The 17,726-nt window shown below is 36.7% G+C and overlaps 1 long non-coding RNA gene across 5 annotated transcripts in view; it reads right to left on the reverse strand.

Moving 5' to 3' along the window:
- Nucleotides 1-2,012: 2,012 nt before the first annotated feature.
- Nucleotides 2,013-17,726, reverse strand: part of LOC140510166 (uncharacterized) — a 182,419-nt gene continuing 166,705 nt past the window's right edge. For all 5 annotated transcript variants that reach the window (XR_011969125.1, XR_011969128.1, XR_011969127.1 and 2 more), the window contains one exon: nt 2,013-2,317. This is a non-coding gene — a long non-coding RNA (uncharacterized lncRNA). The remainder of the gene's footprint in view (nt 2,318-17,726) is intronic.

A 17,726-nucleotide genomic window follows, 5' to 3' on the forward strand; every position in this document is an offset into this window, starting at 1 on the left:
TGATCACAGAAATTGGAAAGTCTCTTAAATGTCATGAATTAAAATAAATTATTATGGAACTGTTATTATATGTTTCCATAAAAGGACCTATAATATTAATAGGAAAACTTTTAGTGGATAGAAGACTAATCTTTGAATCAAGAAAGACATGGATTCAAGTCCTGTCTCTGACAAATACTACCTATGGACAAGTCTCAGCTTCTTAATGTCTCTGATAATTTTCTAAGACTATAAATTACATATATCAGGTTATAATACATCAGTGGAGGGAATTTCCATCTGAGACTTCCTATACTTATGAAATAATTCCCACCCAAAAAATATTCTTTTGTCTTAAAACTGAGGAGTTCCACTAGAGAGTCTCAAACTGAAGAATGAAGTGATTGTTGTTTGAATTACCCAATACAGTCCTCCTACCCTTTCAGGGAAGCTAGGTGGCACAGCAGAAAAAGCACTGAGATTGGAATCAGGCAGATTCATCTTTATGAGCTCAAACCCAGCCTCAGACACTTATTAGTTGTGTGACCCTGGGCAAGTTACTTAACCCTCTTTGCTTCTGTTTCCTTGTCTATAAAATGAACTGGAGAAGGAAATGGCAAACCATTCCAGTATCTTTGCTAAGAAAACCTCAGAATGGAGCCATGAAGAGTCAAACATGACTGAAACCATAAAAAAAAAACAAAAAACAAACAAAAAAAAATCATCAATTACTCTTCCACACTTGAGACACATAACTTTCCTTCACATATTCTTTAGCCTGTTAACCTGATCTATTGGTTTTGCCTCATAAGTGATATTCTGTATTCCAACTCTATGACTCTGCATATACCTTCTAGAAAGTCTGGATTCACATCCAATGAAGTCTCCTTGATTATCTATTTTCCTTCAAAGCTTAGCTCAATGGCTATGTCCTGCATAAGGCATTTTCTGATCCCCGGAAGTACTTACACAAACTCCTTTGAAATTACTTTGCATTTTAAATATATATATAAGCATATATGTATATATATATGTATGTGTAGGTATAAATGTGTGTATATCATGTATCTACTTATAAGTTCTCATTAATTAACTATAACTAAATATTTAATAAATACAAAATATTGTGTTTAGCACTGATGATATAAATTCAAACTTAAGATAGTCAAAAAATTAAGGTGCTCTCAAAAAGCTCATATTAGGACTAAGTGCTTTCTCCTAATGATATGTAAATTCCTTGAGACTAGAAATTTCTATTTTTGCCATTATATTCCATCTGCCTATAATAGCTTCTATCACATAGCATTCATTAGATAAATGCTTATTTTTATTGACTACTTCATCATTCGAACTTTTAACACAATATTTCATGCCATATGCATTATCAACAAGAAAAAGAAGAAGAAAAATAAAATTTGGGGGGTAGATGTTATTTTGATGATTTCGTTGTTTTTTCCAACATCCGTTTAAAATCTTCATGACAAATGCCCCCCTGAGAAATAGGTATGTGCTGAGTTGTTTCCATCTGTTGTAAAAATCATTGTTGTTTAACAGTGATCAGGGAAAGTAAAATTGAGCTTTGACATATGACTTCTGGATGAGAGCATTTGCAAATTTGAGTTTAGGATATTTCACCTTTTTGGACTTCAAGGAAATTTTTTAAAAAATGAATTTATTTTGTATGTCTTTAAAAGAAGGTTTATTGCTAGCTACTACGGATACGACAAAAGGGAAATTTCCCTTGCATAAAACAAACAGCTAGACAAACAAATCCTATAAACTATTACAAGAGTTTCAAACCCAGTTACTCTGAAAACTGTGTTGAAATGTTATCCTCTTGGGCTCCATTCTGGTTTCAGATATGCTGCACTGAGTGTCCCAGACTAGCTTATAAAACCTACCTCACAGAGAGCCAAATCTGTGCATTGTAACTAATTTTATAAGCTACCTAGTGATATGGACCCTTGAATTACCCAAGAATGTAAATGAGTCTAAAAACTTCTGATGAAAATAATGTGAAACACACATTAGTCTTTTTGTTTTAAGTGATTATTTTTTAAAAGCAGAGCAACATTTGAAGGTCTTTCTTCAGTATCTGCATTCTTTGGACCATCTCCACTGGTTACACAGTGACAGTGTTCAATCTGTCCAGAATTTGTAAAGGAAATGTTTTAAGTTTTACTGCATTTTGACGTCTTCTTCTTTCAATCCCCATCTTCAAATTCTGCTGAAGCAACATCTTCTAGCTTTCAATTACCACTGCAGTACTTTGGAATTGGATTGGTGATGATTTTGGACCTCCGAAAGACAATGTTACTCCATTTCCACTGAGCTGGCCCTAAAATGTCACATTAGCAATCATCAGCTTTAATTTTCTTTTAATTATAACAGGGATTTTGAGAGATAATGATCAATAAGGCAGAGCCAATTTACAAAATCTTTTATAGGCTTACTGAACAATGATAAACATTTACTTACAGAGTCTATTACAAGTAAAATTCCTCCCTTATAGTTACTTGGGGGCAACAAATAAAATCCTGACAAAACAAGAAATCTATTAACTTATAGCTGATTAGGTCTAGAGAGAAATATTAGAGTTCTAGTTACCAGCCCTCCTTTCCATTTTACAGATGAAAGAAACAGATCTTTTCTCCAAGGTCCAAGGATCAGTGGAAGAAATCAGATTTTCAAATTTGAAGTGTTGCTCTTACCATCAGTACACTACAGTCAGCAATATTTCAAAGCAAAGTTGAATGAAATGATCCCTAGAAAATGATGTTCTGGACATAGCACTTGACTTTGTATCAGAAAATCTGAATTTTTGTCTCAAATATGCAAATTCATATCTTTGATGAATTTACTCATTTTCTCTGCAGTCGTTTGCCTTACCTGTTAAGATGGTTGAACCTCTTGTGTACCACCCTGCTCTGAAAATCATATCATCTTTTCCACTACACTATTCTCCTTTTTCCTTTCATTATTCTAGCTCAATTCAATTCAAATCAATTCATTTCAATTAAAAAAAAAACATTTTAAGGACTAATTAGCATCGATATCTTGCACCTGACCTGCACCATAGTGTAGGACTCCTTTACTTAGATCCCAGATTCCCACCACTTCCTTAGGAACAATAATCAAACCCATAATAATAGAGATGGGGCAATCTAGTGTACTACTCTCTACCCCCTCACAGACCCAAGACTTCTTAAACCAAAGCTCTCTTTCCTGTTCACATCTCTACGGTAAATTTTGTAGCCCTCTGCAGAATTGCTTGATCGTAGAGACTATCTTACCTTGGGGTATTTATATTGGGAGATACTAGTACAATACTTGGACCATAAAAAGTGCTTAATAAACTCTTGTTTATTGACTGTAGCAACCTATGAGATATAGTCAAGTAAAGCTGATGAAATAGGTTTTTAGTCAGAATAGCTTGATTTGAGTCTTAACCATGTGACCAAAGGCACATAAAATCATTTCTCTGGTCCTTAGTGTTCTCACTGGTGAAGCCTTTCCTCATGAAACACCAATCTAAAAAGGTACAGAATTCAACACTGTGTCACATATACAATGTCAGTTTCACTGTCAATTACGCAGAGTAAGTTGTTGGCAATAAAAGACTTACACAAGGATAATGCACAGAACGCTATTCAGAATGACCAGTAGGTCCTTTCTGCAAGCAAGATGAGATGCACTTTATTATATTTAAATATGCTTCAAAGGAGTATTTTTCTTGAAAAATGGCTAAGCCCATTGTATATGAAAGGACAGGAAATCATTAGTCCTAGTAATGGCTTCTCCCATCTGCCCAGGTCTACAAAGCTTTGCTTTCCTGGATGAGCGAACCCCGCCTGCAATTGATCAATACCTGCCTTCCTTATACTTTGCCTCTAGGGGAGTAAGGACTGCTGATGGAGAGTTTTGCAGAAGCAACTGCTGCTGTAACTAGTGGAGTGGGGAAAATCACTTCTGGAGAGATAACAAAATAGATCATCATGAATTTGACTTCTTTAAGAGGAATGCAGAAAATGAATCCTAAAGGAAAAAATAAAGCAGACCCAAAGGTTCAGCCGTATTTATTGGTCAAATATGGAAGACTAGATTCTCCACCTTTTCTACCCCTTTGAAAGGACTTTGCAAAAGAATGGAAAAGTAAAATTTATTCTTGCTATTAGACGTATAATGGATATATATGCCCTAGTGCTGATTCATTATATTCCTCTCCTCATCCCACCTGTTTATGGTTGATTATTTTAGGACCTTTTGAAATAATTCACCATTAGCCATTATTATGTCAAAGGAGATTTTATAATCATCAAATAAGTTGTCCTGAGAGTTGAAGGAAAACAACAGCAACAACAACATGATTAAACAAATATTGGTTAAAGTTTAGTGGTATCTGGTTCATTCAATTTGGACATAATGAAGTTTCACCATCTCCATATTATTAGTTTTCCAAAGTTTTCTATTCCCAAATTTTGTTATGGAAACACATATTCTATGAAGGCTAACACTTCCTTACTATGAGAAAGAATGTGTGTGTGTGTGTGTGTGTGTGTGTGTGAATTATAGATCTGGCAGATGTAACAATTTCTATACATTTCCCCTAATGGTGTAATTTACATGCTTACTTTGTTTTCACTGTGCTGTATGCAGCATGCTTTCCAAAAGATTCCTTGACTATTTGCAATTAAGGTAAATGTTCACTTGAGATGTTCAGTACAGGGGCTGGTTTGGGCCATGAGTAGAACCACAGGTCACTGACTTACATTTCTTCAGAAACAGACTGAAAAAAATTGCCTATTACTCAGTTGCCAGATTAGGTAATACTCATATTGCTGATTATTTGGACTCTCTTATGTAATTTCAGGGAAATACTTATTTGTGGCTGAACTTGAAGCTAACAGCTCCATACTAATGGAAATTATAGAAAAGTATTTTGAAAAATCTTAAGCACAATACAAATTTTAAAGAATAGCTGCAGTTAAGAAAAAAAGTGGCAACCATCTGTCAAGCATGCAAACTTCACATTTGCAAGCAAAAATATAATTGTGTCTTGGCAATTATGCTATACTAGCTATACATAACATGTCGTTTCTACTATTGTTTAGGAAACAGCAAAATGAGCTTGATTCTGAATTCAGTGCAAGTTTATCCTAAGTAAAGATCATGGGAAGGAAAGGGAAAAAAGACAGAAAAAGCAAAAAAAAAAAAATCTAACTGTTCATTTAAGTAAAAAGTTCCTTGAAAGACTCATTTCACTCAGTGCTTTTCAAAAAAATAGTACTATGACATAAGCTTTAAGCAGATCACTGAGTTGCTTTTATTATTGTTACTGTTGCTTATTTTTGTTATCTTTTTTGTTATCTTGTTAATGGAAAGAAAGGGAAATGTCTAGAGATTCTGGAGAATTGCAAGGGCAATAATGAATTAATTCAGCAGTGTGATATGACAGCTAAATAGAATAATTCTGCTTAGATTGTAGAGGAAATGCATAGTGTTCAGAATAAGGAAGGTGACAATTGTAACGTGTTCAGCCCTGAAGAGAAATGATCTAGATTAGAGGTTCTTGACATTTTTTTGTATCATGGACCCCTACTTTAGCAATCTGGTGAAACCTATGGACCCATTGTCAAAATCATCTTTTTTTTTTTCAAACGAATAAAATAAAATATTTAGAAATCGAAGGAAACTCAAGTAAAATGCAGTTATCACTTTCTAAAGTTGACAGACCTAGGATTAAGAACTTTCTTCAGTTTGAGAAGGAAAGCAACAAATAAGAATTCATCCCTAGAAAACTGATCAATATGATAAGAAGGCTAAACCAGGTGATAGAAATTCAGGGTATAAGAACTAAAGCTATTTAGTTTGAAGGAGAGAAGACATGAGGTAATAGGATTGTGTGAAATGTCTTCACTGGAAGGACTGCAATATGAATAAGGAGTCGGACCTGTCCCGGACACTCCTCAGAAGGCAGAACTAAGGGAAATTTGTAGAAGTTGCAGATAGGCATATTTTGGCTTATTGTAAGATAAAACTTGCCAACACTTAAATCTGTCCAAAGGGGAAGGGAATGCTTTCAAAATCAGTGGGTTTCTTTAACTGAAGTTCTTTCAGCAGAGGATGGATGACCAAGCATTTAATAAGCATTTATTAAGTACCTACTTTGTGCCAGGTGTATATTAAAGGAAATCATTGCATTCATATTGGGTTCACATAGATGGTCCTTGGGGACAGGTACAGTTCTATGACTATTTCTGTAGATTTAAGGAACTAGTTAATTAGGACAAACTGCTGTGTTGGGCAATGTCCTTGAAAGTGAACGACATTTATTTTTCTTTAGGCATTACATCTCACATAGGAGGGCCATGCTTAGGTGCCTTCAATCTCATAAGCCTCATAAGCACTTCATAAGCACAGATGGGATTCAGCAGAAATTCGGAAGGGATAATTGAAAGAAGGAAATAGAGATGAGTGATTCTGATATCCATTTTTACCTAAGTATACTCTTCATCTTACGTAGTTAGGAGGAAATGAAGAGAGAACAAAGAAAAGGAAAATAAGCAATAATAGTAGACATAGAAGAAAAAAATAGAAGACTGAAAGAACTTCCTAATACTGCATTATAAAGATTTACTCTCAGGGAGATTTTCATGACTCATATCTCATTCTATAGCTTCTCCATCTCATTAGATGCATAAAAGACACCACAGTATAGCCTTAGATTTGGGTCTAGTAAAGCTGTCTTCAGTACCAACTTGATCACATACAAATAATGTTACTTCTGCAGGTTACTTAAGCTCTCCCTGTGGTGTTTTCCTATTTGTAAAATGCACATCCTTCTTAACTCAAGGTTTCTGTGAAAATACAATGAGATAATACACTGTCAGATGCAACTGTACTTTTCTACTGCCAAAAAGAGGAGCTTCCATTAATGCTGCTGGTTAGGAAGTAATAGCAAGAACTGGGGAAGATCATTGTTCACAGATAGTATCAATGTTTTGTTTTTTTTTTGTTTCTTCTCTGAGTGTGTGAGTGTGTGTGTGTGTGTGTGTGTGTGTGTGTGTGTGTCTGTGTGTGAGCGTGTGGGGGGGTCAATTGAATCACTCAAATTATCCCACTCCATTTTAGTGACAAGATGCTATGTCCTGGTATTTTTGTCAGGTAAAAGCAACCAATCAATCAAAAGCATGAACTAGATATGAGCAAGGTCTAGAATTATCTGTTGAAGCTATCAATCAAAGTTTAGACTAAGTGCAAAAAGTCCATCATCAATTTTTAAGTCCTTGAAAGTCATTGGATGAAAAAGAGTGACCTTGTTGGGGAACTATACTAGTGTTGGAACAGAAATTCAGAAGTACAATAGGTTTTGTATAAAATTGATGAGTTGAGAATTGAGAGATTGAAATATGTAGCAGTTAACAGTGTGAACTTTCCAACTAAGAAACTGAGAAGAAATACGTTGAACCTCATCTTCAGCACCTTTCATGTGCTCCCTTCCTTGACCTAAGTAAGAGGACACAATGAACTTCAGAGGACCTGAGGATTCAGTTTGTCATTAGCACCCTAGCTGTATTCTTGGCTTATCAAAAATGTCTTTTTTCTGAGGCCAAAAGCAAGTCACACACACTGAGGAAAGGCAGCTTTAGGGCTCTATAAGGAAATGCTGAATTATGACTAAGAAAGACTTAATAAGTACACCAGGAAGTGGAGAAACCACTTCCAGCAACCAAACGCTGTGAATAGTTCTTTTACCTCAAGTGCTCACTAAGCCTCCAGCTACTTTTACCCAGCTGCTATGTATACTGGTGTGAGAGTGGGTTACAGACGTTTAGGGGGATGGCTTGTACCAATTGCTGATAATATACTACCTTAACAAATATCCTTTACTAAAGGGTAATTAAGTCTCAATGACTAATTGATTACAGCTGACGATCCTGAAAGGCAACATGATAGAAATTCATGAGTTACAGAAAATTAGGGTGTTAGAAAGATACCTCATAAACTCTCAGGAACACCCCTAAAGTCTTGAGGGATGGTTTAGCCACAAATTTCTGGAGAGTCAAATGTCATAGGTTTTCTAAAGCTGCACTACACTTCATTTTCATTATGAGCCCTTCACTCACTTATTTCCATATACTTATCAAAGATTTGGGAGATGTTTCATTTTTTAAGAATGTTGTCTGAATAAAATTAAGGAGAATTTTTAAAATGATGATCCATATTGCTTTTTCCTCATCCATTGGGACCTCTAATTATAAGGGTATTTTGCATCTCAGGATTGACTTCTAAGAACATGGCATTGGAAGGGACTTCCACAGCCATGTGGTGCAACCCACTTATCTGTATCTTTTGAGATAAGTTAACTTTCTTTTTTAGATATACATCTGAAATTTATTTATTTATCTAAAATTTATTTATTTATTTTTAGTTTTCAACATTCAATTCCACAAGATTTTGAGTTTCAAATTTCCTCCCCATCTCTCCCCTCCCTGACCACAAAACACCATGCATTCTGATTCCCCCTTACCCTAATCTGCACTCCTTTCTATGACATCCCTCCCATCCCTTATCCCCATCTTCTCTCTTTTCTTGTAGGGCAAGATAGATTTCTATACACTATTACCTGTATTTCTTATTTCCCAGTTGCATGTTAAAAAAATCCTCAACATTCCTTCCTAAAACTTTGTGTTCCAATTTCTCTCCCTTCCTCCCTCTCCATTCATCCTCAATGAGAAAGTAAGCAATTCAGTGTAGAATATATATGTGTAGCTATGTAAAAATCTTCCATAATACTCATGTTGTGAAAGACTAACTATATTGCCCTCCATCCTATCCTGGACCCTATTTGCTCTATTCTCTCTTTTGACCTTGTCCCTCCACTAAAGTGTTTACTTCAAATTGCTCCCTTCTTCCATTTACCCTCCCTTATATCATCCCAACTTCAACCCACTTAACCTCTTCTCTCCTACTTTCCTGTAATGTAAGACAAATTTTCATACCAAACTGAATATGCATGTTGTTCCCTCTTTAAGTCAAATGTGATGAGAGTAAAGTTCCCTTTTTCCCTCTCACCTCCCACCTTTTCCCCTCCATTGAAAAAGTCTTTTCTTGCTTCTTTTATGAGAGAAAATTTGCTGCATTCCATTTCTCCCTTTCTCCTCCCAATATATTCCTCTCTCATCCCTTAATTTTATTTTTTTAGATATCATCCATTCCTATTCAACTCATCCTGTGCCCTCTGTCGATATGGATGTAATCCCTCCAACTATCAAAATACTGAGAAAACAGAAGAGTTACAAATGTTATTTTCCATGTAGGAATGTAAACAGTTCAACTTAAGTAAGTCCCTTATGATTTCTCTTTCCTATTTACCTTTTCATATTTCTCTTGATTTTTGTGTTTGAAAGTGAAATGTTCTATTGAGCTCTGGTCTTTTCATCAAGAACGCTTGAAAGTTCTCTATTTCATTAAATTACCATATTTTTCCCTGAAGTATTATACTCAGTTTTGCTGGGTACATGATTCTTGGTTTTAATCCTAGTTCCTTTGACTTCTGGAATATCATAAGCCAAGCCCTTTGATCCCTTATTTAGAAGCTGTTAGATCTTGTGTTATCCTGATTGTATTTCCACAATATTTCTTTCTGACTGCTTGGAATACCTTTTCCTTGACCTAGGAACTCTGGAAGTTGGCTCCAATGCTCTTAGGAGCTTTTCTTTTTGGATCACATTCAGAAGTTGATTGCTCAATTCTTTCAATATTTATTCTACTCTCTGGTCCTAAAATATCAGGGCAGTTTTACTTGATAATTTCTTGAAACATAATGTCTAGGCTCTTTTTTTAATCATGGCATTCAGGTAGTCCCGTAATTTTTAAATTGTCTCTCCTAGATATATTTTCCAGGTCAGTTGTTCATTCAATGAGATATTTCACCTTGTCTTCTATTTTTTTATTCTCTTGGTTTTGTTTTATAATTTCTTGGTTTCTCATAAAGTCATTAGCTTCCATCTGCTCTATTCTAATTTTTAAAGAACATTTTCTTCAGTGAACTTTTGAACTTCCTTTTCCATTTGGCTAATTATACTTTTTAAAACATTCTCCTCATTGACTTTTTGGACATCTATTGCCATTTGAAGTAGATCTCTGCTTCTAGGCCACAAAGGACTCTGTCCCACAGTTCTTGTGCCTTTATCTTGAGGCTTTGTGTGTTGTGCCCTCTGGTCCTTTCAACTAGAAGCTAAAATGATGCAGCTTACCTGGTCCTAAGCTGGCTAGTGTAAGAAAGTAGAAGCCAGGTGAAGTCTTTTTGCATTTCCCCAGAGTTGTCCTGGAGCTAGCTGTGTTAAGTGTCAAGAGGGATGGTGTGACTGCAGCAGGTCTCCTCTGCTGAACTACAGCATAGGCAAACTCAGAGATTGGTGATCTTGTCAGTGCTAGTGTCTTCCCAATTTCCCTTGGGTGCTGAGGCATGCCTGGGATCCTGGTGTTGGCGATTGTGGGCTTCAGCTACCTGGGGCTCAGGATCTCCTCCTGCTTTCCTGAGGTGCGGCTGTCTGGGACAGCTCCATCCTGCACTGGTCTCATTCAGCCACAGCAAGAGGGACCCTCCTTAGCAATTTTCCTAACCTCATATGCTAAGAGACTGCTTGCCCCTACTGCTGAACCCATTATTCTCTCTTTTGCCATTTGAGTTAGTCCATTTTTAAAGGTGTTATTTTCTTCAGCATTTTTAGGTCTCTATTGACTATTGACTTGCTTTTCATGATTTTCTTGCATTGCTCTCATTTCTCTTCCCAATTTTTCTTCCACCTCTTTTATTTGCTTTTCAAAATCCTTTTTGAGTTCTTCCATGGCCTTAAACAATCACATATTTATTTTGAAGGCTTTGGATGCAGAAGCCTTGATTTTATGTCTTCCTCTGTTAGCATGCATTGTTCTTCCTCATCCAAAAGGATGGAAGACAATACCTGCTCACCAAGAAAGTAACCTTCTGTAGTCTTATTTTTTTTTCCATTTTTTGAGTTTTTCCTATACAGTTACTTGACTTTTGAGTCCTTTGTCAAGAGTACGGTATATTAAAGGGACCTGTAAGTTCTCAGTTCCTCCAAGGTGGCACAATCAAGGCAGAGGAGTTTACTCCTATTCTGACCTGTGCTCTGGTCTGGGAGCAACCACAAGTTTTTCTGCCCAGGATCTGCGAATAGAGTTCCCTCTACAGAGGCTCCACCAGTTCCACCAGCCAGTGCTCCTCCTCACCCCAAGGTCACCTCTCAGGGCTGAGATCTAGATCAATGGTTCAATTCCTCCAGGGTCTTTAGGCCAAGGGCTCCAAAACTGGATGTGGTTGCCAACTGGGGCCTCCTAGGGCCAGGACTAGGGTAGGATCCTACTCCCTTCTCACTCAAGTGACAGTGTTTTCTCACTGACCTTTGAAGCCGTCTTTGGTGTTTGTGGGTTGAGTAATCTGGCAACCACAACTGCTGCCTGAGTTTTCACACCCTGAAGTCTACTAAGGCCCTGTCCCTGCCATGCTGCTTGGCCAAGGCTGGGCTGTGCTCTGCTCCAAGCACAGTGTGATAGACTATTCCTGTCAGCCTTTCAGGCTGTCTTGGGCTGGAAATCTCTTTCATGCTGGGTTTTGTGGCTTCTGCTGCTCTAGAATTTATTTAGAATCATTTTTCACAGGCATTTTATGGGCTGTGAGGGGAGAGCTTCTACACATCTGTCCTTCCACTCTGCAATCTTGACTCTTCCCTCATAAGTTAGCTTTCTTCACAACTGTAAAACTCATATATGTATATATACACATATATGTATACATATGTGTATGTATATATGTATGTGTATATATAAGTATGTATGTGTATGTATATGCATACATACATATATTGTGTATATTATTATATTATTGTGTATGTATATATAAACACAAGTATGCACAGAGATATACACACACAAACATACATATGTATACACTTCCTAAGGGCTGCTATAGTGAAGACTCAGGTGACCCAAAATGGAAGGGGCACATCCATCACAGCATATACTTAAGGAAGACTTGGCCTTGAGCAGTGCCACATAATGAGTACTTTCACTCTGGTCTCTGTCATGTAAAGGAAAACAATTTCAGAGATTATGATGATATTGAAAACTGTGTTAACTCATTTCCAGCTCTATGTTGGGGAAGGGTCAGCAAATCTGTAGTTCTTTGCATTTTGTACTGTTTGTCATGTACCCCTGCCTGTGATATATGTATCCTTACCTGCAAATTCTCAAATTTTTATTACTTTGGTGAGAAACTGAGATGCCAGGGACAAGTCTCTTTGGCTAAACTGAACCTATTTAAATTGTCTTTAAAGTTCTCATAAAAGCTGGGTGGACTTTGAAGACATTGCTTATCTTCAGTGATCAGCTCATCACTGTGTTGGCACCTCCACTTACTTGCAATAAACTTTTAATTCTCTTTGTCCTGAGTTTTACCTCGTTAATCAGGATGAAAAGCCTAAATGGAGAAATTTACTTTCAAGAATAGTTTTGGATTTTTGGATGACATGATCTGCCAAGTTCACATAAGCAATTGCCTCATTGTCACTGGTAATTTACCTTTAATAAAATTGAAACTGATCTCTTAATTTCCTTTCAAAAAAATGTGTTGCCTATCTGAGGAGCCTTTGATGAGAATGGCAGTAGGTATCCCATGACTAATCATTTTAGCTATTCATATTATCTTAGAGTAAAATATAGTTATGTCTCATTGTGGCATGATAAAGGAAGAATAGACAGGACTGAGTGACTGATTGTAAATGGAGGTTAAAACTGAGGGTTTGGGAAATCAGCCACTAAAAGGTTTTTCATTTGGGTTGTTTGTTCGAGAGTGGAGAGGGACATGATCACAATAGAAAAGGAACAAGAATAAACTGGCAACAAAAGAAGAAAAGACTTAAACCTGCAAGACAAGTTAGAGGACAAATTAAAGGCTTTGACTAGCTTGGTAGATGTGGAACAGAAAAGAAGCAATCAAGAAATGTTAGGGTCTTTACAAAGAGAATAGCGGTAAGAATTGTTGCTAAAGTAACAATCAGATTACAGGAATTAAGGGAAGGAGAGGATCCTAAGATGACATCAAATTTTCAAATTTAAGTAATTAGGATAATGACAGTGTCCTGGACCAAGAAAGGAAAAGGAGGTGAGGAGGTAGCTTGGGAAAGGAGATGACTGTTCAGCTCAGAGCAAGAGTCATCAAAGTTGACATGTCCTAAAAACAGGGAGAGATCTGAAACCTGAGTAGAGTACCTCACCTGAGTCAACTATATTATATTTTTTTTTTTTTGCCAAATAAAAATGATGTTGAATTAGATGAAGCACAAATAATGACTGAAAGTGAAAGGTACACTCATGTCTTTCTCCATTGGCCTTCTTAATCATTAACTAAGGCTACTTTTTACTTCTTGTCATTTCACCCTTTTTCTTCTTTGAAACAATTTACAAAAGAGGGAACACAAGTTGATGTTACCAATAAGCTAATAAACATTTGTTAAGCATCTAGTATGGGTAAGGCACTGTTGTGCCCTTTGGTAATTAAAAAAAAAATAAAAATCTTTAAAAGAACAGCAGTCAGGCCCTGCCCTGAAGGAGCATATATTCTATAAAGGAATACAATATATAGTATATATTTAACTATATAATCACATATAGTTAAATATATACATATATGTACTTAAATATAAGAGAAAAATAATATACTGTCACTTGTTTTGGGATTTAGGATTTCAATGTGATCTCCCTCTCTCTCTCTCTCCCTCTTTGCCTATCTCTGACTGTGCATCTCTATCTATGTGTTTGTCTGTTTCTCTGTGTGTCTCTCTCCCTTTATTATAATGGTATATACCAAGAACCTTGAATGCAGAGAATATTTCAAATTTGTCTTTGCATCATTGTGTTTTGTGTGGTTTATTTTTGTATAGATAAATGTTGATTGATTGATTAAGAGAAGACTGGACAGCATAGCAACTTAATTCATAGAGCCAGTATAGCAGAATATCCAAAACGATGTTTAAGAGGCCTGCTTCTGTCTTTGACAGAGATTACCTTGGTCAGCTTTGGCAACTGCCCTCTCCCATCTGGGTCTCAGTGTCATCATCTGTAAATGGTAAATTGCAACCTAAGGACTATCTCAGCTCTCACATACAAAGCATTTCTTGAATAGGTTCATATTTGAAGCCAGGGCTCTCCAGGGTAAAGCGTAATACATGCAAAATAGCTTGCCTAACTGTACTCTAGAGGCTGGATCTCCTCTATTACGGGGCTGCTCTGGAAGGTCAGTCACTGCAGGAAGAATCTGGGCTAAACTCTGAGTAACGATATAAGTAATGTCTTCAAAGTGCCAGAGAAAGTGGAATGAAAAAGATCTCAAACCCACAGAGATTAAAGTAAGTTTGAGTAATCAAGCCTAAAGGAAACTGGCTGTGTGCCCTCTTGGGCTTGCATTATTCAGAGGCAAAAAGAAGATGGCTTGATAATACAAATAATATCATTGGATAAAAGGAATTTAGGTTTTTGAATAGCATTATTTTCAGAGATCATATTTAGGCCTTTTCAACTACTTAGATAATCTCTAAAGCAGAGGTTCTTAACATCTTGTGTGTGTGTGTGTGTGTGTGTGTGTGAGAGAGAGAGAGAGAGAGAGAGAGAGAGAGAGAGAGACAGAGAGAGAGAGACAGAGAGAGACAGAGACAGAGAGAAAGAGAGAGAGAGAGAGACAGAGAGAGAGACAGAGAGAGAGAGAGAGAGAGAGAGAGATTTCTTTAGCAATATCATGGGGTTTATAAACCCTGTGAGAAGCATGCTCATTCTAGAAAGAAAAATACTCATTGTTGAAACCAGGAAAGCTCGTTTTATTTTATTTTACATTTCTTGTGAATGGATAACTCCTTAAAGGAGCACACTTGCTCAGACAAAAGCAAGGTTACTTATGCCCTGTTCCAGATTTGAATTCCCCATTTTGTTCCCCATTGGATAGATGCCACTTCCTGAAATACCTATTTCATGTTCTCCTCCTTGATATGTCCCCCCTCACTTCTCATGGATCACAGTGCATTTAAATTAGTTTGCCCCACCCTGGGGATGTGTTGGATAATAATAAACAGCTCATTAAGCATGTGTACAAGCTTCTGAACTTTTACTTGATCAGAAGCCTGGTTCTTCTAGGTCACTTCTCCAATTAGAACCAGTCACCTCTGACTTATGCTTTATTATCACTCCTGAAAAGCTGGGAGTAGGATTAATCCTGTGGAAACATAATTCCTTCCTTTGTTTCTAACAGCCCTTTCTCAGGGAATTTTTGTTTCCAATTCATACATGTATATGTATATGTGTATGTGTATGTGTATATATGCATATGTATATATGTATATATGCTTATATATGAATTATATACATACACACACATATATATGTATACATGTATACATGTGTGTTATTCCCTCCTGAAGCCAAATCCAATGAAAGGAAGGCTCACCTATTCCCTCTCACCTTCCCCTTCTTCCCCTCCACTTCAAAAACTCTTTCTTGCCTCTTTTATGGAAGATGATTTACTAAATTCTACCTGTCTCTTTCTTTATCTCAACACTTAATCTTCTTTTTCAGATATCATCCCTTCTTATTCAAAACACCCTATCCTCCCTCTCTCCCTCCTCGCATCTCTCCCCCTCCTCCATCTCTCCCTTTCTCTCTCTCTCTCTCTCTCTCTCTCTCTCTCTCTCTCTCTCTCTCTCTCTCTCTCCATATATATATATACATACACACACATACACACATATGCATGTACACATACATGAACATATGCATATAAATATACATAAGTATCTGTACAAATATACACATATATTCCCTCCAACTATCCTAATACTGAGAAAGGTCTCAGGAGTTACAAATATAACCTTTCCCTGTAGGAATGTATATACTTCAACTTTAATAAGATCCTTATGGTTTCTCTTTCCTCTTTACCTTTTCATACTTCTCTTGATTCATATATATGAAAGTCAAATTTTCTATTCAGCTGTGGTCTTTGAAACAAGAATGATTGGATATACTCTATTTCATTGAAGTTCCATGTGTTCCCCTGAAGTATAATACTCAGTTTTGCTGGGTAGGTGATTCTTGGTTTTAATCCTACCTTCCTTAACCTCTGGAATGTCATTTGCCAAGTGCTCAGATCCCTTGGTGTAGAAGCTGCTAAATCTTGTTTGTCTTTCCATAATACTTGAATTGCTTCTTTCTGGTTGCTTGTAATATTTTCTCCTTGACCTGAGAACTCTGAAATTTGGGTACAAAATTCCTAGGAATTTTTCTGTTGGGATCTCTTTCAGGTGGTGATTGGTGGATTCTTTCCATTTATATTTTACTCTCTGGTTCTAGAATATCAGGGCAGTTTTCCTTGAAGATTTCTTGAGAGATGATGTCTAGGCTCTTTTTTTTTGATCACGGCTTTCAAGTAGTCCAATAGTTTTTAAATTATCTCTCTGGGATCCATTCACCAGGTAAGTTATTCTTCCAATGAGATACTTCACATTGTCTTCAATTTTTTTCATTCTCTTGGTTTTGTTTTACTATTTTTTATAAAGTCATTAGCTTCATTTGCTCCATTCTAATTTTGAAGGAATTATTTTCTTCAGTGAGCTTTTGAACCTCTTTTTCCATTTGGTCCATTCTGCTTTTTAAGGCATTCTTGCTTTTGACTTTTTGAATGTTTTTTGACATTTCAATTATTCTGATTTTAAAGATGTGCTTTTCTTCAACATTTTTGGGGTGGGGCTTCCTTTATCAAGCTTTTGACTCATTATTTATGATTTTCTTCCATCACTTTAATTTCTCTTCCCAATTTTTCCTCTACTTCTCTTACTTGATTTTCAAAATCTTTTTTGAGCTCTTCCATGGCCTGAGATCAATCCATATTTTTCTTTGAGGCTTTGAATTCAGGAGCTTTGGCCTTGTATCTTCTTCTGGTTGTGTGTTTTGATCTTCCTTGTCAACAATGACATACAGAAATACCTCTTCACCGAGAAAGTAAGAATCTAAAATCTGTTTCAACCATTTGCTCATTTCTTTCAGTCAATTACTTGACTTTTCAGCTCTCTGTTAAGTCAAGACCTCCAGAAGTAGCTGCCCAGTCAATTCCTTGAGTTTTGAGCACTTTGTTAAATAAGGGGCTCCAGATGTAGCCTCTCCTTCAGCAGTGGCTGCTGCCACCCTGGAGTTGGGGCTGGTTCATGTTCCTCTCTCAGCCAGGTGAGAGACCTTTCAAAGCTTACTGGTGCTTCTGGGTTGAGAAGTCTGGAAACAGCAACTGTCAGTGATTCAGTCCCTTAAGGCATGCTCCAGCTTGATCCATGCTGGCACTACCCACGACAAACTGTGCTCTGCTTCCAGCCCTATGCTACAGACTCTTGCAGTCGACATTCCAGATTGTCTTGGACTAGAAATTTGCTTCAGTCTGTCACTTTGTGGCTTCTGCTGCTCTAGAACTTGTTTAGAGTTATTTATACAGGTTTTTTAGAGGTTTGGGAGGGAGAGTTCTAGCAGGCTTCTCCTTCTACTTCATCTTCATTCTATCCTTGACTCAAATTTATAATTAAACATTACACTTTCATTAGAGATTAGGGAAAATAAATACATAATATTTTTCTCATCCAAGTTGACTGCCACCCTGAAATCTACTCATGAAGGCCAAGTCAAGAGTTATAAAA

Source organism: Notamacropus eugenii, chromosome 6, assembly GCF_028372415.1.
Source record: "Notamacropus eugenii isolate mMacEug1 chromosome 6, mMacEug1.pri_v2, whole genome shotgun sequence".
Lineage (NCBI taxonomy): Eukaryota > Metazoa > Chordata > Mammalia > Diprotodontia > Macropodidae > Notamacropus > Notamacropus eugenii.